Source organism: Nycticebus coucang, chromosome 12 (genome assembly GCF_027406575.1).
Source record: "Nycticebus coucang isolate mNycCou1 chromosome 12, mNycCou1.pri, whole genome shotgun sequence".
NCBI classification, from domain to species: Eukaryota; Metazoa; Chordata; class Mammalia; order Primates; family Lorisidae; genus Nycticebus; species Nycticebus coucang.
In genome coordinates this window covers 12,564,825-12,587,858 of record NC_069791.1, presented here as the reverse complement: position 1 = coordinate 12,587,858, position 23,034 = coordinate 12,564,825, and the positions used below count along the sequence as shown (strand labels likewise).

Here is a 23,034-nt window from a genome sequence, read left to right as displayed (position 1 = left end):
TGCCTTTCTTATGTAATTTAAAAAAGCAGTGGTGGGGATTATAGACTAGGTAAGTTGTAGGAGGAAAGATTTCCAAGTTCAATGGGGTGCGGTTGCTCAGTGGTCTTTAAAACACTGTATGAAGGCTTGCTTCAGGTCCCAAGTATATTGCAAATGAGCCAGTGCTAAATAAACCTTGAAACCTGATGGCTCTGTTCTCTCTCTTGGACTCTATCAATTTTGTGTACATGATAGGCATATTTATTGATCGATAAAGGCTTGAAGGAGAAGCCTGAAATAGGACTGGCTTCCTTGGTCTCCACGAGGCAGTTTGCTGTTATCACAAAACATGTTTAAAGCTCTTTAATTTCTAAGGCCCTTGGAGTCTTACTTAATAAATTGCTCTTCACTCTAAACACATGTACACTGCAGGCAGTACCCCCACATCAGAAGCCCAGACAATGTCTACCTCTGCAGGGGCACCTGCGTTACTGACTATACGCGGCAAACGTTTAGTTCTAGGTTGCCCTCTAGTAGCTTTGGGGGAAACTTCTCTCTCTTATCAGTTAACAAGTGATGTGTGCCTCCAAAGACAGACCCGTTTCAATTTTAGTTTAAGCAAAATCATGTGGAAAACCCAATTTTGTTTAAAAAGTATATTCCAAGTTAATAAAAATGATTTTTCGATTCTATTCTTTTGGTTTATCCTTGTCACTTTTTTTTTTTTTAATTGAGACAGGGTCTCACTTTGTGGCCGTTGGTAGAGTGCCATGGCATCATAGCTCACAACAACCTCCAACTCTTGAGCTGAAGCAATTCTCTTGTCTCAGCTTCCCAAGTAGCTGGGACTACAGGCGCCTGCTCCAATGCCCGTCTTTTTTTTGTAGAGACAGGGTCTTGCTTTGGCTCAGGCTGGTCTTGAACCTCTGAGCTCAGGGCAGTCCATCTGCCTCAACCTCCCAGAGTGCTAGGATTACAGGTGTGAGCCACCATGCCTGGCCAAATTTTTTTCTTTTATTAATACAAAAATTATTAAGGTGATGAGGAATATTGATAGAAAGAACCAGAGAATGAGGATAAAAAAAAGTCCCCTAAAAAGCACGATGCTACAAGCTTCGCTGTAGATTATGATGCATGAGGTTGGGGTCAGGCAGGTGGGTCTTGGTCAGAAAAATCACACTCATCTATATTTGGATAAGAACTCAGGACTTTATCTGACTTGAATGACTTGGTGTTTTTCCTATAACAGAACAAAACAAATTAACGTTCTAAGGTTGATGCGGGGATATGGAGTAGCTACCTATGGCTTGAGTCCTCTCCTAGGGCTATGGAGGAGAGAGGGAGGAGGAGAGAGTCCTAGGGAGAGAGAGAGAAAGATAGCTAACTACTTACATGGGAGGACAGAATGATGTATTTAAAGATATGAAGGAAGATAACCAGACAGGTAGTTGGCATTTCCTAAGTGACCCTGTGTGCAGAGCTTTATTGCAGGTATTGGGAGGAGGTACACGGGAGGAGGACCATAAGCTCTGACCACTCACAACTGCTAGTCCAAAAGTAGAGACAGGATTTAGCCATAGATGGAACCAATGGATGGATGGATTTCTACATTCTATGCTTACAGGAAAATGAAGGATTTGGGAAAAAGAAACAGGATCAGGGCTGTTTGGTAAGCCTTATTGGAAAAAATGAGTGTGGATCAGGGCTCCTTGTAGACAAAGCCATTTTATGTTACAGTTGGAATTGGAAAGTAAGGTGGACAGCAGATGAATTTTCTTCTACTGCTTTCTCATGAGGACTTTTCTGAGGTGTTCTGGATGGATAAAACACTGCGTTGAGAAAAGGGGAGTAGAGAATCATAGGGGGAGGAAGGGAGAGAAGAAATCAATTTAAAAAAAAAGAAATCAATTTTTACTGTTGACATCAATGTATCACATCACTTTGCTAATCTCTTAATCTTTTATATGCTTTCTGGCTTTCCCCAGTTTTCTTTCTGATTCCCATGTGGAAAATCTAATTCTGATTCTTTGAGGTAGCTCATCTGGTTTCCGAAGAGCTCTAGACTCTTTTCAGATTTGTCAAGTTGATCATCTTTTTTTTTGTGTGTGATACAGTTTCCCAAATTGGATTCTGACTGAAATGGAACCTGTTAATGTGTCAAATCATAAACGAAGAAACTTGGAATTGACTATCATCTCTGAAGTTCTCCCAGGGAGACTCGGAGAAGCTACCTTGTTCACAATCATCCCAGAATGATACTAGATAACATGAAGTATATATAGTCTCTAGAGAAGCTCTGGCTGTCCAATTATTCACCCAAATAATGGCACAGTGATACTAGTGTAGTGTCTACATGTAGCAGGGTGCTCCATAAATATGGAGGAGGGGAGGAAGCAAAAATATTTTGGTTTACATCTAGGTGGATTTTGGACTACATCTGGATAGATTTTTGTCTACATTGTTTTGGTGTCCATCTGGTCTGAATGGGTTTTCACCAATGTGGAATTCAGCATCTGCCAGTCTAGAATGGGCTTTGAGAGGGGTGGTGCTGGCGGTGGTTGGCTGGGCAGGTGAGCTGGAGGAGGCAGCTGTGTTTCCTTTTGGTCTAAGGAGCAGACAGTTTGGGGGCTGCCATAACTTTCAAGTTCAAGCTTTGGTTGCAGCTAGTAATATTTACTGCAGAATTACAGTTTCTAGCCTCAGTGGGAGAACATAACACAGTTCCTACCCTAAGGATTTTTTATTTTACATAGGGAGACAAAGTATTCTCCTAAGGAACACTGCAGGAGAAGGTGGCACGTGGGCTGTTGCGGGGGTGGGGCGAGATGGCAGTGAGCAGTCAGTTTGGTGGGGTGTCATTCTCAGAAGACTCCTGGGAGATGTGCTTGGATATTTATTTTCGTCAGTATGAGCTAAATTTGGTTACTTCAGCTTTCTTTTCCACCTTTCAGGGAAGCTATCTCGGCTTTACTTCTCTTTCCCCAGGGAGATGTAACACAAGGGTTACTACTGGGATGGCTTTCTTTTTTCCTTTTCTGCACACATCAAGCCTGAAAATTATTAAATTTTATTATGTTTTAGTATCTAGATCTGGATTACTATCTGCAACAAATATTTGGGCAAACTGGATTTATTGGTTTAAAGTGTACATGGAGTTTGTTTTGCTTTCTTTTGCTTTTGGTGGGAGGCACACAGGGAAGGCAGGCCTAAGTGAAGTTCAATTTATTGGATTATAGTGCAAGTTTCACCACACCGTGAAGAAGGAGCTTGAACTGATGTTTCTCAGGAAACAGGCAAAATGACCAGATGGGGCGATTCCCCGTCTTGTATGCCCTCTTAGACTGATCGAGGTGCACAGGAGATATTCCCTAATCTTGCCAACACTGGAAAATAAAGCCCTTCTCCCTCGTGTCTTCCATGACCTATAATGTACCTTCCATTACATACAATGCTTTTGCCTCTGTAAATAAACTTGACTGTTTGTTTCTGCGTTAGGATTACCCTTTCCAGTCCATGGTTTTATAAATCTTTTACTTATTTTGAGGGGTAAGGCAGGAGCCACAAAATGCCTTTGATAGTAAGCTCCCAAAGCGGGGGAGTCTCTATTTGCCACCATTTGTTTTGCATTGTGTGTAAATGAGTGATTTGGTGCTCATGGTAGTGGGGGTAATGTTTTAAGGAGGGAAAAGTCATTGTTTTTGCTTGAATTCCAGTCTGGGGAAAAAAAATCATTTTGGTGCTTGAATTTTCTAACTTGGAATTTGCTTTGTATTCACTTATTCTGAGTTGAAATCTGATTTTTTAATAGTTTGAACCCAGTCTTTAGCAGTTAGAAACTTTCAGTGGTATTCACTTGAGGGAAATACCAAACCATATCATCCCATTTCTCACTCTAGAGCCAACCCAAACTAGACAAAATCCATCTGTGAACTTATTGACAGTACAGGACCAATGGTAGCAAGTACAGAAAATTATCTTTTCTGGGAACTTGTGATGTAAGAGTGGTTCACAGACACTTCCCCAAGGCCCAGACTCAGGCAGTGCAGGGAGGAAAGAAGGGGGAGCAAGTGGACGTGATGCTGGGTATAATGGTGGGGGCGCAGAGAGCATCCTGGAAGGCTCAGATATCTGTGGCGTGGTTGCAGAAGATTCCTGAAGAAGGGGCGTGTCGAACAGAGCTTGGAAAAAGGGTGTTTTAGACAGAGAGAGACAGTCTGTGTGGTGGGTGAGGTGAATGACAGTAAGATGTTCATGTGTGGGGAAAGATTTGTCTTGTTCAAGCAGAGATCCACGGCCAAGGTTAATAGTGGGAGTGAGGATTAGAAGAATAATGAAAAGAAAGCCTTGGAAATACAATCTTAGAAATTTGGACTTAACACAGTAAGAAATTGCAGGCCTGGTAGGAAGAGGGGTTGTGTGTGTGTGTGTGTGTGTGTGTGTGTGTGTGTGTGTGTGCGTGTTGCTCTTCAAGCCTCGAAGAAAGTGTCATTTTCCAGAAGGAGGGTAGAGGGCACTCAGACTTCAGTTATCTGCTGCAATGCAGCAATTGGGATGGATGTGATTTAGGGCTGTAGTCCACTTCAGAGAAGGGTAGGCAGCACTCTGATGGCTGCTGGGGTGAATCTAAGTGGGATCTGAGAACAGCTCATCTTTTAGCAGCGATTCTCAACCTGTGGGTCACAGCATTAGGAAGGTTGAGAACCACTGGTTGAGAGTTAACCCATTTTAGAGCCCAGGAGGGTGGATCAGGGGCTATAGTGAGAAGCTGGTCCTGGATGCACAGGATCCGCAAACTGTAGGAACCTTCTAGCTAGTATTCTGGTGGAGATAAAGTGCCGAGTGTCTGAGTTACTTCATGTCATTTGGAGAGAATTCAGGGCTAGGATAGTGATCCCAGAATATCTGAAATGAGTGATTTCAGCTGGGATTCCTTAGGTTTAATCTAAATTTTTATGCAGTGTCCCTGAATAAAACCAGAATCCTAAAGGGCTGCTTTGCCAAGCTCCTGTCTTTAGATGCACCTGGGGCTTTGCTCCTTATAAAACTGAAATGGAAAGGTGGTTCCTTATCTTTGTTAATCTTCCTATACTGATAGCATGTTCAAAATACCTACTATTCCTTATCTTGAGTCCATATTCCTTACAACCTTTAAAAAAATAGTGAGATCCTGAGGTGACTCGGGACTCGCAGCTCTCAGGGCGGCGGTGATGTCAGGCTAGCAGCTCCCTACTTGCACCCAGGCAGGTGCAGCGAGTCTAGTGTGGTGTTGTTGGGTCTCCTCAGTTCCGGACCTCACCACGATCTAGCGGGTCTGTGTAGAGGAGAGGTGCACTTTGCAGGACTATGATGAACCAAAAAAACCCTCTGCCGTATCCTGGCCCTGGTCTAGTATCCCCATACCCACCGTATCCACATGCACCAATGGGTCCAGAACCTATGGGTGGGCCTACCCACCTCCCAGGGGTATCCGTACCCCCAGTATGGCTGGCAGGGTAGACATCAGGAACCTTCTAAAACCACAGTGTATGTGGTGGAAGACCAAAGAAGAGATGACGTGGGACCATCCACCTGCCTCACAGCCTGCTGGCTGCTCTCTATTGCTGCTGTCTCTGGGACATGCTCACCTGACCAGGCCAGCCCTTCTGTCCTGCCACTCTGCTGCCACCTCCAGTAGGTGTGCCTGCCTCCATGTCTTCCGATTGCTGTAATAATGACTAGCTCTGCACAGAAACCTCTTCCTTCAACACTGTGGGATTCTAGATTAGTGGGGGTTGCTGGTGTTTAATTCAGTGACTTGATCTTGATCTTTTTGATGTTTGCAGTGCATTTCTTATCAATCTTTAACAAATGTGCTAAATGATTCCTTTTATTGGCCAAAGGCTTAGTGATGAAATATATATTTATGATTTTAAATTATACATTCAAGGTAGTGGCAAAATGTAACACACCATGGAATAATTTTTCTCTGCTAACACCCTATGTTTCAATAAATTTGTCCAAATCTCAAAAAGAAAAATAAATAATGAGATCCCCAAACTGAAAGACTAAGAGGTCAGAGTTGATGCCTGATGTCCACTGGTCTTTGGGTTTATTTTTGTGAGTAATAAATACTAAGAGTGCCCTAGTTGTGAACTAAGATTGGACACACACATGGGTCACAGTGAACACTAATACCCATTTTTAACATTCTGTTAAATCAGGTCCCTGGTTGTCAAGAACCACCAAACCAGAGGATCACCCTTCCATAGTTCAAGTCCTTCCTCAAGCACCACTATAAATTTTTAGCTCTGCAATAGGGTTGATCATGTTTTTGAGTAACTGGCAAATTGACGTTTTTCTGGTACTAAGTTCTTCTGAGTTAAAGATCAGGAGATTGCCGTTTTCTGGTAAACTTTCTCCCCAGTCTGTTCCTGATTGGCAGCCAAGTCTGGGGAGCAAATGGCCAAGTGAATTAGAAAGCTTAAAAGATGTTTTGTTAAACCATCCTTATTAAACTGGCACCGCCTGCCTTCCCACTCTCCTTTGTCCCAGTTGGGGCTTTTGTTGTGACAGATGTTTCCTAACGGTGTGTGCCAGTGGCATCTGGAAGCCTTGGGTGACTGCTGAGGTTTGGGAAGGCCAAAGCTGGATGTATTTACATTGTCAGGGAAATCACAACCATTTTCCTGCCATTAGGTTGCTACCATTAAAAAAAATACCTGGCTAATGAAAATCAAAGTTGCATTTCTTTCTCTAGCCCTTCCTAACTTGCACTGAAGATAGTTTTTTTCTTCTTTGTAATGAGGTGGTAAGTAGACAAGATTTGTAATATGATGAAAGAAGTCTCAGGAAGGTTATTTATATTTGGCACCTGGAGATCTGTTATCCTATGTTTCCAGTAAAAACCAAGAAAAAGATATGGAAGTAGGAATCACAATTAGATGTAAAATTGTGTTTGGGGACTATTGGAATAGCTACAGATGTGCTTTGGGATTTCCTTTCTTAGTATCTAGAAAGGTTGGAAACATTTTGGCAGTAGATTGGATTAGGATTTTAGTAGGAAATGGTTTGATGGAACTTACAGATTTAATGATCTCCCTACTTTCAGCCCTGGCCCATCAGTATCTATTTGGGAGAAAAGAGAAGACACTGGCAGGGGGCAGTCTCGGGACAAGGGTAGGAACTGGCTCAAATCTTCTTAATAGTCATGTTTTAGACTCCTTAGTCTTTGTGGAGACAGGTGCTACAGTAGAAAGAACAGGGACTTTGAAGTCAACAAGATTCAAGTTCAGCTCTTCTCTTTACTGACGTATGATCTTGAAAAAGTTACTCAACCTCTCTTAATCTGCAAAATGAAATACTAATACTTATTGGGTACACAGGGATTAGTGAAGTAACACGTATACACTCCTTGCAGCTCAACACATTTTTGTCCCCTTTTGCCGCTCTCGGTGTGTCCCTCATTGGAGCATGCGTACCTGGTAATCCCTATTTGACAGACATTTTCTCTGCTTGTCTTTGCCAGTGTCTCCTCATATTCAAGCCTAAGGCCCTGGTTTATTAATTTGTGTTAGTCCCACAAAATGGCAATAACAGTATGTACTTTTTATAACCATACTAACATGAGCCAAGGTTGTGGTTTCTTTCCAGGCATTTTTACTTGCTGACAATTTTGGTTATAAATCAAAGACAAAGGAGTTCTATCTTCCCACCCACCCCTCTGATCTAAAGTTTCTGATTTGGGGCTAGAGCATTCTTGGTGGGATTTCATTCCAATCAAAAAGTGACTTGTATATAAAGATCCTTCAAGGAAGAAAAAATCCACAGCCTTTAGTACTGATTTTCCTCCCCACCTTTTAGTTTGAAAATATTAGAGCTACGGAAAAGTTGCAAGACTAGTATAATTAACACCCATTTATCTTTCACCAAGATCGACCAATTGCTAATGTTTTGCCACATTTGTTTGAGCTTGTGTGTATCTCTTGTATATTAGTCTATGTGTGTATATATATGCATATATAAAACACAGATTGTATGCAAAATTTTTCTAATCATCCAGTAATATTTTTTGTAGTGAAATGTTTCTCCCTAGTCCAAGCCCAATCCAACGTTATGGATTGTATGTCTCTTTATTCTCCCTTATTATTATTATTTTTTTTTTGAGACAGAGTCTCATTATGTTGCCCTCGGTAGAGGCCGTAGCATCACAGCTCACAGCAACCTCTAACTCTTGGGCTTAAGTGATTCTTTTGCCTCAGCCTCCCAAGTAGCTGGGACTACAGGCGCCCGCCACAATGCCCTGCTATTTGTTTTGGTTATTGTTGCAATTGTCATTGTTGTTTAGTAGGCCCAGGCTGGGCTTGAACCCACCAGCCTCGGTGTATGTGGCCGACGCCCTACCCACTGAGCTATGGGCGCCGCCTGTATTCTCCTTTAATCTGGAATAGTTCCTTAGCCTGTTCCTGGAAATCATAGTTTTGCAGAGTGCTGGTTACTTATTTTGTAGAAAGTCATTCAGCCTGAGTTTAGCTGATTATGTTCATCATTAGATTCAAGCTAAACATCTTTGGCATTTTATGATTATATAAGAACATTGTTAGAGACCGTGTCATATAGGCAGGGGGATGTATCTTTTTTCTCCCTGTTGTGTTCCAAGTACCAAGCACAGTGATGGCCATACAGCAGGTACTTAATATTTACTGAATGTGTGAATGAATGATGTAAAATGTTCACTGCCATTTAGTTTGTTATTTTTCTACCCGAGGAGATGAGCAGCCTTCTTCTGTATCCTGGACTCGTTTTCATTATAAATCTTTGGACTTAAAGGGTAACCCAAGCCTTCTTTAGCGAGACCACAGAGGAGGGGATATGAAGCAGGGATGTGAAGTGAGGGGAGCTGTGGCATTTCTGTTTACCCTGCGTGGATGGGTGGCGTTCAGACTCCATAGAGACAGGAGAGTGAAGAGGTCCTTAGATGGAAAGAAACGCAGCACATAGAATCTGAGAGTACGTGCCTGTTTTCTTACTGAGAGTAATTCGTTATTTAGGTTTCCAGATTTTACCATACTTTCCTCCACTAACCCCCATTTGAATCCTGAGAATGCCATAGTGAAAATTGATTTCTGTCCCTCCTCCTTTCCCAGAGGGGAAGACTCCATAATTCTCTCCTTCTCACCCTCCACCGCTACCCCAACACCACACACAAGTGTGTACTTTCTAACATTTATAAACTGTGGTTGGGCGGCCATTCTCCCCGGATTATTTATTGTTGAGAAAATCTATAACTCCTTGGACCTCTCATTTTGATGTAGAAGCTTTCCTCCCTGCCGCCCGGGGGAAGTGAGGTTATGAGAGGTGCTCTCTGCCTCTCAAAAATGTGTTTTCAGGCTTCCCTTTGGGGCCCTTTCTCTCCCCAGCTCTGATCATCTCAGACATTTCTGACAATCCTTCCTGAGGCATCTGGGGCCTGGGACTAGATTCATCTATTTAATTTTGCAAGGCTTGGAGTGCCTGATTCACACAGCTCCTGCCCCTTTTCTTAAGAGTCTACCTATCCTTGTCTTTGCAGTCCTTAATTTCACTAGTTTCTGGAAAAAAGTGTCCTTCTTCTCCTTATCAGCTCTTGGTTATCCACAAAAATGGAGCAGATAATCCAAAATAGTGAATGATGCACAGACTACTTTTGTTGATTTGTAAGTGATTGAATCCTGGCTGAAGATAATCCATAGGGTGAACTACTTTGATGAAAGTGATCCGTCATGTTACTCTCCCCTGGGTGAGTAGATGGCGTCTCTTTTTTGGTACTTAGAGAGGGAGGCAGGTGGAAGAATATTTCAGCTTGTTTAGCTCTCATTTTGTTGTCAGAACCACAGGACATCTGATGGGAACTCTGCGGAACCCATCTCTGTGCTGAGTTTTCAAACTCAAGAGGAGGCCTATTCCTTAGCTTGAGAGCTAAGTACTTAGTTCAAAGAGCATAAAAATCAGTAGCCAACATACGAAGCTGTTGCCTTATCTAGGGTTTCCACGATACCCAGAGTAAAAGCCAAAGTCCTCATGGGGACCTTAGGGCCCTACATGAGTGATCTGGCCTCCTGATTTCTTCCTGACCTCATCTCCTGCTACTTCCTATTAGTTCTTTCCATAGCAGCCCCAAACGGCCGGATACGGCTTTACATACACTAGGAGAGCTGTTATTAAAAAACAGAAAATAGCTAGTGTTGGCTGGCTAGAATATGGAGAAATTGGAACCCTTGTGTGCTATTGGTGGGAACGTAGCGTGGTGTAGCCATTGTGGAAAATAGTACAGTGATTCCATTAAACAAAGAATTATCATGTTTTATCACTTTCACTTCTGGGATATGCCCCAAAGAAGTGAAAGCAGGGTCTCAAAAAGATATTTGTAAACCATGTTCAGAGTAACGTTATGCACAATAGCCAAAAGGGGAAGCAACCCCAGTGTCTATCAATAAATAAATAGATAAAAAAAATGTGGCATATACATACAGTAGAATATTAATCCTTAAAAGGAAAAGGTATTTTAACACGGATGACCCTTGAAGACATTTTGCTAAATAAAATAAGTCAGATACAAAAAGTTAAAGTTAAATCTTGTATGATTCCCTTTGTATGAGGCACCTAGGGCAGTCAGATTCACAGAGACAGAAAGAAGAAGTTTCTGAGGGCTGGAGGTGAAGAGAGAATGGGAAGTTAGTATCTCATGGGTATAGAGTTTTAGTTGGGGAAGCTGAAATAGTTCTGGAGATGGACAGTGATGATGGTTGAACAACAATGTGAGAAGATGACACGTCCTGAGTGGTCAGGGACAGAAAAAGTACTCAATGATGCAAGCCTCTGAGAAGACTCCAGCTATATTTAATAAGGGGCAAGAGACATGAATAGAACCTTCTCTGAAGAGGACAAATGGCCAACAAACACATGAAAAAATGCTCATCGTCCCTAATCAGCAGGGAAATGCAAATCAAAACCGCTCTAAGATATGACCTAACCCCAGTGAGATTAGCCTACATGACAAAGTCCCAAATTTTGCAGATGCTGGTGTGGATGTGGAGAGAAGAGAACATTTTTACACTGCTGGTGGGATTGCAAACTTATACAGCCTCTATGGAAAGAAGTACGGAGAATCCTCAAAGAACTAAAAGCGGACATTCCATTTGATCCTGCAATCCCATTATTAGGTATCTACCCGGGGGGCGGGGTGGGGAGGAACATTTGACCATAGTTTGTTATTTAGTTTGTTAGTTTGTTATTTGACATTTGCACTAGAAGGTTTATTGCAGCTCAATTCACAATTGCCAAGATACGAAAGCAACCCAAGTGCCCACCAACCCGTGAATGGATTAACAAACTGTGGTAGATGTATACCATGGAATACTATTCAGCCATAAAAAGATGGAGGCTTTTCATCTTTTGTATTAACTTGGATGGAGTTGAAGCACATTCTTCTTAATAAAGTATCACAGAATGGAAAAGCAAGTATCCAGTGTACTCAATACTAATATGAAACCAATAGATAAACAACTGCACACCCACACGAGAGAAAAACAGAATGAAATTCAAATGGGGAGGAGCAGGGAAAGAAGAAAGGGGAAGAGGGAGGACGGAGGGGGTTGGTGTGCTCTCACCTTACGGGCAGGATGTAAGGGTATTCAGCACACCCCCTGGGGAAGGGCTCAGCTACAACTTGAACTTTATCTAAGAAACGCAAACAATGTAACCTAATCATTTGTACCCTCATATTAAAATTGAAATTTAAAAAATTCATGAAAAATAGCTGGAGTCTTCTCAGAGGCCTGTGTCATTGTTTCCTTTTCTGCCCCTGACTACTGGGGACGTGTCATCTCCTCAGTGAGGCCTCCTTGGAATACTCTTAAAATTGCTACTCCCGCCCTGAATATATCATAACTTCTTGCTTTCCGTTTCTCCACAGCACGAACCACAGTCTAACATGATATATATTCCTATTATTAATTTGTTTGTGGAATGCTTTCACCTGCTGGAATGGAAATGATGTGAGTGGAGGGATTTTTTGCATTTCTCCATTGCTGTATCTCCAGTGCTGAATAGTTGGGGACCAGTAAATATTTGTTGAATGAATAAATGAATGACCGTGACTAGACACAGACTTCTAGAAAAGGCCCACACAATAAGAGAAAATGAGAAGTTTCCATTTTTCATTTGGCATTGTTAACCCATTTCTTCCAGACCTTGGATAAATAGCTCATCCATTTCTCATGATGGCTTCTGTGCTATTTGCTTCTTCTTATGTGTTTTGAATGATTTCCTATTTGGAAGTGTTGGTGTACTACATACACCATGGTTATTATTAAAAGCTCTCGCCCTTAGCCGGGCGTTGTGGCGGGCGCCTGTAGTCCCAGCTACTTGGGAGGCTGAGGCAGGAGAATCGCCTAAGCCCAGGAGTTGGAGGTTGCTGTAAGCCGTGTGACGCCACGGCACTCTACCGAGGGCAATAAAGTGAAACTCTGTCTCCACACACACACACACACACAAAAAAAAAAGCTCTCGCCTTGAACTTGAAGCCTCTACTCTTGTATTTCTGACTGCCCCCTCTGTAGCTGCAAAGGGGCTTGAGTCAAGACTCTGGAAACTCTTGGGAACCTCAAATATCCAGAAAGGTTTGTACTTGTTTGTTTTGGAAGCACTGGTTTGATTGGCTCTAGAGTTTTCATTCTCTGAAAAATTTGAGGAGCAAACTTACATCATTTGGGATCAGGAAAGGTTCTATATTTGCATGCAAAGTGATTGGTATAATATGTGGAGATAGTGCAGTAAAAGTCCACTTCTTTGAAACTTTGAGACTTGAAAATAATTATTTAATACCCCTATTAGCCTTCCTCTCTCAAGTCTCTTTTTATTTCAAAGCATTTCTGGGGTACAAATGTTTTTGGTTGTATGGTTCGCTTTAGTAATGCTTGAGTCAGAGTTATAAGTGTGTCTGTCACCCAGATACCCATTGTGTAGGTTTTTGTCCATCCCCTCCTCCCTCCTGCTTGATTTCCAAATGTCCATCAATTCATGAGTGAATTAACAAAATGTGGTATATGTATGCCATGGAATACTACTCAGCCATGAAGAAAGATGACTTAATGTCTTTTGTAATAATTTGGATGGAACTTGAGAGCATTATCCTAAGTGAAGTATCTAAAGAATGGAAAAACAGACACCACACGTACTCACCAATAAATTGGAACTAACCAATGAGCACCCATGTGCATAGAGGGAAGTAAAACTCTCATGTCTTTATCCAACTTCTAGCAGAGAAATTTGTATCCAAACTGAACTTGAGCAGGAGCCATGTGGCCAAACTTCCTGACTGGCAGGATCGTTAGTACCCAGCCAAGGGAACCAGTGGAACTTACTTCCTTGGAAAAGTGTTTTGAAAAGGCAAGGTCCAGTGTGAGGGCAGTACCCTGCTTAGAGAGAGGGCAATGAACATGATGACCTCCAGGATCAGGAGAACGGGTGGGGTTGGCTGGGAAAACAAGACGGCCTGCAATTTAGTGGGTGGATTGTTGGATTTGACATGAGATCTTCTTGGCTACTTGGGATGGAACTTTTGTTTTGGAGTTTGGAAAGAGCTCAGAGCCTGAGAAAAACTCAGGGAGGAGGAGGGAGGGAAGGAAGGAGCCAGCGGCATTATGGAATTCATACAAGCTGGCTTCATGTTCTCTGGCCTTCCTCTGTATTTCTTTAAGCACCTCCCCTGCACCAAGCTCCTCCTTTGGGAGAGACTGTTTCCCAATTAAACTGAGGCTCACAGACCCAGAGCTCTCATTAGGAAATGTTCCCAGGAAATGCTCTTTAAATAGAAGTTTGTCTATGTTCTAGTCTCCTATTCCCACTTCTGTCTGGCCCTTTCTCTTTCAAAAAAAAAATATATATATATTTCTTGCTTCTAGGAATCCTAAGACATACCACTCAATGCATGTATGTATTTATTTTCTCTTATCCAAGTGTCTCTTTTGGTTGCTTGGTACAATTATGAGCAGGCCTTTTTCCTGGGTAACAAGGTTTGGTGGTGGGAATGTGGAATTCAGAGGGGGAGCACTGCCCCCTGGAAGCCTTTAGACTGTAAAAGAGCTTAAGGGACACCCTGAGGACACCACCAGACAGAAAGGGCAAGGCTGACTGTCAGTGTTGGCAGAACGGGGGGGGGGAAGGCTGGCTATGGGGCCACTGGTGAGGATGGCTTAGGAAAAGCTTCTGGAAGTGGGAGAAAGGTTGTAAAATAGGGTTGAGAAGAGCTAGAGGGTCCAGACTGGCCAGAAAAGAGTAAGGAGGGCCTCCCGGGAAGGCCAGTGACTGACACAGGCCAAAGGTTTGTCACACTAAGGGTAAGTCAGGATGTCAGGAGCAGAGTCAGGAGACAGGTGATGGCAGAATTAGGGAGGGTGATGACAGAGTCATTGAATAATCCAGACTGAATAGGAACCATCGGAAGAGTTGTAGATTACTGCACAGGGAGAGAGATTTCTGAGGATTTGCCTTGGAGGAAGAGGGTTACAGTTTAAGCTTTCTTGGGATTTCTAGTCGCGTGTTTGCTTTTTCTTCCTTAAGTCCAGTTGTTTGTTTGTTCTGCTTACTTCTGCTGGAGTCATAAGATAATTATTTAATTTCCACATGTTCTGTTCTATTTTGTAAGCCCCATTTCACTCATCTTCAGCAAAAGTGGAAAGGGCCCAAGGCCCACCCTGCAGAGTAAGGCTGAGGGAACCAGACGTGCACTCTTGCGTCACCTCACAAAACACCGCAGTGAAAGCTCAGCCATTGCGCTGGTTGATCCTGCGCCGGGTCCACGGCACCCCGGCTGCCACAGTTTACGGAAGGCCCTTTTTGATTCATTCTTTTCCTCTGTTGTCCCTCACATCTGTTCTCATTTCCCTTCCTCATGGGAGGCAACTGCTTTAGTTTATTTAGGAAGTGCTCTTCCAATCTATATTCTATAGGCTTATTTAGAGATATTCATCCAGCGAACAAATATAAACTGTCTACTTTGTATCTGACCCAGTTGTAGGTGCAGGGAAACAGTAGAGAATAAAACAATAAAAAATTTCTGCATTCATGATGCTTACGTTCACATAATTTGAGAAAGATCAGGAACAGATAAATGAGTAAAATCCACTGACTAGAGATAAGTTCTATGGGAAATAAACAGCAGGGCAGGGGATGCATTGTGCTGTGGGTGGCCAGAAGTGGACTGAAGTGCCTATGGGGTGATTAAAGAGCGCCTTACTGAAGGCGTCCCATTACACCAAATGCAGGGAAGTGATCAGGCATGTGGATATCCAGGGTAGAGTGGCCCAGTTATGAGGAGACAGCAAGTACAAAGGTCCTGAGGCAGGATCTTGCCTGGCATGTCAGAAGCCCAGAAGGATCAGGAGGCCAGTGGTCAGAGCAGAATGAGTGAGAAAAGAGAGAACCAGAAGGCTGAGAGGAAGCTGGGTCAGTGGCAAATGGTGTAAGACCTTGTGGACCACTGCAAATGCAGATCTTGGCTTGTACTCTGAATATGAAGGAAAACCAATGGAAGTTTTTGAGCAGAGGAATGACATGATCTAGGTCACATTTTAAATTGTTATATCTGTATTCTTGAAAAATATGCAGTGCTATTTTGACTGTTTTCTCATGTATGTAAATGACATTGTGCTATACACTTCATCTGCTCTTACTTTTTCCACTTAACTTTGTTTCTGAGATCTAGCCGTGTTGCCATCTGTAAATTCCACTTCACTATTTCTGACTGCTAGGCTCACACAGCAGAGTGTAGGTATATATTCACCTAGTAATAAATAGTAATAGACACTTGGGTTGCCTTCAATTTCTTAATAGCACAAATGGTGCTGTTTTATTCATATATGGGCTTCTTTATGGACTCAGGAATTTCCCTGGGGTATATGACTAGGAACAGCATTGCTAGGTTAGAGAGTGTGTGTATACTTTTTAAAATTTTATTTTAGAGACCGGTCTTGCTCTATTGCCCCCACTGGAGTGTACTGGTGTGAGCACAGCTCACTGCAACCTCCAGTTTTGGGGGGCAAGCAATCCTCCTGGCTCAGCCTCCTGAGTAACTAGGACTACAGGCATACACCACCTTGCCTTGTTTAAATTTTTAAATTTTTTGTAGACCTGAGTTCTCACTATGTTGCCCAGGCTGGTCTCAAATTCCTGTCTGCAAGTAATCCTCCCGCCTTGGCCTCCCGTAGTGCTGGGATTATGTGTATACATACTTAATTCTACTAAGATTATACATCAGGGTGGTGGCCTCAGTTATACTTCCACCAGTAGTAACAGTTTATATCTTCTCTTTTAATCCTCATGGTGATCCAGTAAGGCAAGCATTATTATTCTCATTTTATGAAAAGTAAACTGAGGCTGGGCGATGCCTGTGGATCAAGGAGTAGGGCACCAGCCCCATATACAAGAGGTGGTGGGTTCAAGCCCAGCCCCAGCCAAAACGCAAAAAAAAAAAAAAAAAAAGAAACTGAGGCATAGAAGATTATTCAAATTTATAAAGTTAAATAGAAGAGCCAGGGATCAGCTTCTGAAATTCTGACTCAATATTCTTTGCTCTTATTACTACAGCACCCAATATTGACTCTTCCAGAAATAGTATGAGGTAACCATAGATAAAAATTATTATTATTAATATTATTCTTGCTATTCATGCCATTTTCCTGTTTTAAGCATTTCCTCTCTTCAAGGCTGGTTGGACAAAAGACAGAGTTCTTCCCCCCGCCTTTTTTTATTGTTAAATCATAGCTGTGTACATTAGTGCAATCAAGGGGTACAATGTGCTGGTTTCATATACAATCTGAAATATTCTCATCAAACTGTTCAACGTAGCCTTCATGGCATTTTCTTAGTTATTGGATGTAGACATTTGTATTCTGCCTTTAGTAAGTTTTGCCTGTACCCATTCTAAGATGCACCCAACCATTACCCTCCCTCCACCCTAACCTTTCTTGGCCCTTTCCTCATAGTCTTGTGCTATAGTTGGGTTATAGCCTTCATGTGAAAGCTATAATTTAGCTTCATCTAGGGCAGAGTACATTGGATATTTTTTCTTCCATTCCTAAGATACTTTGCTAAGAAGAATATGTTCCAGCTCCATCCATGTAAACATGAAAGAGGTAAAGTCTCCATCTTTCTTTAAGGCTGCATAATATTCCATGGTATACGTGTACCACAATTTGCTAGTCCATTCGTGGGTCAATGGGCACTTGGGCTTCTTCCATGACTTAGCAATTATGAATTGGGCTGCAATAAATATTCTGGTACAGATGTCTTTGTTATATTATGATTTTTGGTATTCTGGGTATAAACCTAGTAAAGGAATTATAGGATCGAATGGCAGGCCTATTTTTAGGTCTCTAAGTATTCTCCAAACATCCTTCCAGAAGGAACGTATTAGTGTGCATTTCCACCAGCACAGAAGACAGAATTCTTAAAGTTCAAGGAGCCACTAAAGGGGAGCCGTGACCTTCCTCTCAATCTTTGCCCATTTTAGGAATTGGAGTGTTGAAGGAAAGCTGTGCACAGTCCCAAAAGAGCCCTGGGGAAGGAGGGCAGTGTGGCATAGGAGCTCACCTGGAGTTTTGTCATCAGATAGTCTTTGTTCAAATTCTGGCCTTATAATTTACTCTGTGTGACTTTGCATAGATTCTTAACTTATCTAAGCCTCTGTTTCCTAATATGTAACATGGAGACAACAACAGAACTTGTCTCTCTGGGTAGTTGTGTGGAGGGATAGGTGAAATACTTAATGGAGTGCACGTAGTAAGTGTGCAGTAAATGCCAGCTATTGAGCCTTGCACTTTTCAATGCCTGGTCTCACTTGGTAAGCCTAGGGTCCCCAAGGTGTTTAGCACACCTGGGGGTGTCTGATTAGAGTTCCTAGACCTTCAAGGTAAATAATATGGAAGAAAGCTGTTTTCATTTTCTCATGAAGGCCAGTCAGCAGGCTCAAGTTTTAGTGGGTGATTTTGAGGCTAGACACTTATAAAGACAAATTGATTTTCAAAGTTTGGGGAGTGTTAGATCAGATTTTACTATTAAAAATTTGTTAGGTTAAAAAAAAAATTTGTTAGGTTGCATGAGGTACATATTGTTTGCTAGGTATTGAGCTAAGTACTTTACAACCATTATTGTATTAAATCCTCATAACAACCCTAAGAGATATTTACTTTTACTTCTGTTTTACAGTTGTGAAACTAAAGCAGGCAGAAGTTAGATGACATGTCTGGGTTAGACATGGTGGCTCATGCCTGTAAGACCAGGATTTTGAGAAGCTGAGGTGCAAAGATCACTTGAGGCTGGGAGTTTAAGACTAGGCTGAGCAACATAGAGAGACTCGGGCTCTACAAAAAAACGTATCCAGGCACGGTGCTGTGCAACTGTGATCCCAGCTACCTGGGAGGCTGAGGCAGGAGGACTACTTAAGCCCCAGAATTTTGAGGTTACAGTGAGTTGTAATCTGTTCATTGCACTCCAGCCTCGGTGACAGAGTGAGATTCTATTTCCAAAAAAAAAAAAAAAGAAAGAAAGAAAGAAAGAAAATAGAAAAGGAAAGAAAAAAGAAAAATCTTTTTGCTTGTTTAGAGTCCAGCTATGAAAATTGAGATTTGAACCTAAGCAGTCTATCTACAATTCTTACTCTAAACTACTAAACTATGCTGTCTTCCCATGAAGGAATATTTTAGAAATTCTTCTTTTTTCACTCTAGGACAATTCCTTGTCATTTGGGATGATTTAGAGCAGTCATGAGAAGTAAGGGGCTAGTTGTAAAAGAATGTCCAGAAGGTGAGGAGATGAAGTTTGCAAATGTTCCCCGGTAACTTTATTATGATTTTCTCCCCTATGTACCCCTAAGTGACAACCTTTGGCTTGGGGGATATCCTACCTAGAGTATAGGGGCTGAGCATGATGCCTTCAAATAATTAGGGAGTCTCTAACTGGGGATGAGTTGGTTCCCCACAATCCAAGGCAGCCTGATATTTCAAAACCATGTATCCTTAAAGGCAAACAATTCTTTATCACCTATGTGTGGCTTATACATGCCATGAATTATCTGTGGTCAAGGTTTTATCACAGTTGGTTTTCCTTTCACACTTTTCATTTTGATTGCCTTCTACAAGAAATGTAATACCATTTATATATTTACCTGAGTCAGATTTATAAAGGCTGCTTGGCTACAAAGTATGTATCTCAAAGTCAAGTAGATAGGAATTTTGGATTATCTGCTCTTTCAGGTTTTTTCTTCTTTGTTTGTACATTTGTTCAGCAAATATTTATTGAGCCCATAACTCAGAGTCTAGTGGAGAAGACAGACAGGTGAACTGGAATCTTGATGCTTTATGGCAAATGAGGTAAGCATAGGTGCTATGAGAGTACATAGGGCTTAATCTAGAGAAAAAAATCAGGGGAGCCTTCCTGGGGAAGCAATTCTTAAACCAGGAATTGAAAGATAAGTAGGAGTTAGCTAAGTAAAGGGGCTGAGCGAGTACTAGAGGCAGGGGAAGAGGGTGGGTCTAGAATTTCATGGCAGGACCAGGAACTGGGTAGGGGATGAAGCTAAAGGAAGAAGCCAGATTATAAAGAAATTGAGACAGGCCATGCTAAGTTTAGGTTTAATCCTGAAGGGTTTCACCTGGGAGAACAACTCAGTCCGATTTATAGTTTAGAAAGGGTCCATGAGTTGAGAATTGACTGTCTATGTCTCTTGCTTTTGAGTAAATCATAATATTGGGGCTGGTAAATGACCAATAAAGGAGTTTAGGGGGCTTAGGAGAGGGATGGCCTGATTGCAACACCCCCAGAGTCTCTTTGGATAATTTGTAGAGAAGAATTTCCAATTTTGACTCGATCTTTCTGTTTTTAAAAACCTGTCAACATTTCCTGAAATTTTCTCAAAACCAAAGCCTGAGTAGGGAGGATAGCATGGGCCACGTGATCTGTTTTTCTCTATTCTCCACTGCTCATTTCCGGGGTATTGCTGTGAATTGTTCATCCAAAACCTTGCTCCCTGTGTGGAGGGGACTGTTTGAATAGTAGCGGGAGAGTAGGGGGAAGGAGGAACCACACGCCAGGCTCGTTCATTAAGAAAATATATTTGGCATATTCAGACAATGGTTTGAGAGAGTTAAAAATAACTCCTCATGAAAAATTAATGGCGAGTTATAAGTGAGTGTTTTAATACAAGCTCCCAGAGCAGCGTAGATTCTCCAGACAGCTGACATCACAGAAGGTGCAGGGTGTTTACAGAGCATGGTATGGCCAGCAAGCAGAGTTGTCTGCAGAAGTGAGCTCACCTTCTCCCCCAGAACCCTGGGGAGAGAGGAGACAGCGGGATTGTTTTTGGTTGTGAGTTACTAATCCAGGTGACTTATCTCTTCTCTCCCTAACCCATCACACTCTCCTAATTGTGAATATAAAAATTGTAGTGAATTTTGCCTAGTTGCTTTGGGTGAGGTTTATTGAATGTCAGAATTCATAAAAGTCTTTTCTGGCCCTTCTCCTTCCTTGGTAATAGTTGGCTGTAGGATTCATTTTTCCAGTGTCCCCTTACCAAGGGCCAGCTCCTCTCTTTCCTCCAGGTGGTTATAAGGTCTCTGCCCCTCTCTCCTTTTTCCTCTCTTCTTCACAGCGCTCCTGGGAAGCTAGGTGAGTAAAATGAAGGACTGAACTTCACATTCTTTGCCATCAGGACAGCTAAGTGGATGACGCTGAATGAGGAGAAAGGGGGCTTACTCTATCTGGATGCCAAGGGTTTTAAGACTGGGGGGACCAATATTTGTATTTTAAACTCAAATGATATTTAAAAAATGGTTCTGTAATTGCAATGAGGCCCTCTAGGCCGTGAATTAATGTGTCATAACTCACGCCCAAGCACTGCGCAAACATCCCGCGTGTGAATTATTGCACAATAAATTCATGCCCTGTTGTGTCTTACAGCTTAATTAGTACATGAAGCTACATGAGTTAGACGAACCCAAATGGGATTATATCATGTGGTGCGTAAAAAAACAGAATGTTGGGAAGTATTTGGAGCTTTTTCTGGGGGGAAGCAGGGTTGATCCTTCTATGATGTCCTTTGATGTCAGTTACTGTGATGTTTGGGTTGCAACAGGTGACATGTTTTTTGACACGTGACTTTGAGCTTTGATTGAAAATGGCCTTAGTAAATGTTTATCATGCACCACATTGTAGGTAGTGTGAACGGTTAGCACATCTAAGACGAGATACTACCCCTGCCCTTAAGGAGCTTATGTTCTCTTTTTTTTTTTTTTTTTTGAGATAGTCTCACTTTGTTGCCCTCGGTAGAGTGCTGTGGCATCACAGCTCACAGCAACCTCTAGCTCTTGAGCTTAGGTGATTCTCTTGCCTCAGCCTCCCGAGTAGGTGGGACTACAGGTGCCCACCACAACGCCCGGTTAGTATTTTGTTGCATGTTGGCTGGGGCCGGGTTTGAACCCGTCACCCTCGGTATATGGGGCTGGCGCCTTACCCACTGAGGCACAGGTGCTGCCCAGGAGCTGTAAGGTATGCCTACAACATACGGTAAGTGACAAGTGCCATAAGTAACAGCTAACTAAAGAGTATTGGGAATTCAGAGTGGAACATGACCATTTTTGGCTGGCACAGTGATAAGGGTAGATTGGTGAAATCTGAGAGGCTTTGCGGAGAAATAGCATTTGAGTTAGTTCTCTTAAAAGATGGGTAGGATTTTGCCACACAGCGGGGGTGGTGGGGCTGGACAGCAGATTCTAGGCAGAGAGAGAAACACTAAGAAAAGCACAGGAAAGCGAAGCAGTGTCCAAAGCACACCAAGCAGGCTTTGTAGCTTGAGCCTCGGCTGTGTGAAGGGGCAACACGGATGGGCAGCTTGGAGCCAGAGTTTTCCTATGAGCACCGAGCACTCTGGCGCTAAACAACTGATGATGCTGATGAATCCCCATGGCTGGATCTTCTGCTTGGCGATTTCTATAGTCTTGGAATTGAAAGTCTTTCTACTACTATCAGCTTTGGTCTACCTGATCAAGAAAGTGCACAGCTGAGAGCCAGGTGTCCTGGGTTCTTCTCTTATCTCCACTGCTAAATAACAACGTGACCTTTAGTAAGCCACTCCAATCCTTTCACGCCTTGCTTCTTTACCTTTGATGTGGGAGAGGGAAGAATGGAGGATTTCTAAGGTTCCATTTAGTTAAAACATTCTAGGATTTCCTCGGTTCTTCTGTCCTCTTACTCTCTACTGCAAGCAGTGTGAACCCGCATCCTGCCAGCTTTTTATTAAAACCCATTGTTAGAGTTTGTGAGAGCCAGCGGCCTGGATCTGAAAACCCCTTTTTACCCACTCCTATGTTTGGAGGTGAGTGACAATCACTTCATGGGGGACAGAAGTTTAAACCATCCGCTTTAGATCTACAGCTGTATCGGCTTGCTAATCCCACACCACTGATTAGACAGGCTCATCCCTCAGTCACAGGTAATGCTGAACATCTGCACAACTCCCCCATGGGGCTAGAGCTTTACTTAGATTTTTGTCCTATATGAACAGGTTAGAATAGCGGTTCTTAATCTGTGGGTTGCGACCCCTTTGGACTGTATTAAAGGTTCGCAGCATTAGGAAGGTTGAGAACCACTGGGTTAGAAGGTATGTGTCCTGTGGGCAGGCTGGCTCTGAAAATAACAGCAACAAAAACAAAAATGAAAAACTGAAGAGGGCTGAGCTGGCCACGCTCAGTGCTGTCTGTTCAACTCGTTAATCAGAGAAGTCACAGAGGGAGAGGGAGTCAAGAGCGGCTGGGAATGTCACACTGCTCAGGGGTTCTCAAACTTCAGCGTGCACCAGCATTCTCCAAAGGCTGGTTGAAACACAGATTGCTAACCCCCACCAGCAGCCTTCAAATTCAGTAGGTCTGGGTGGGGCCCAGAATTTGCACTTACCAAGTTCCCAAGTGATGCTGATGCTATTGGTCCAGGGATCACACTTTGAAATCCAACACTCCATCTGAAGCCTCTCCACTATGAAGATGAAGC

General features: G+C 42.6%; 1 pseudogene; it reads left to right on the top strand.

The window, feature by feature from the left end:
• The first annotated feature begins 5,203 nt into the window (after window positions 1-5,203).
• On the top strand, window positions 5,204-5,748 carry LOC128560871 (cysteine-rich and transmembrane domain-containing protein 1-like; annotated as a pseudogene).
• The last annotated feature ends 17,286 nt before the right edge of the window (window positions 5,749-23,034 follow it).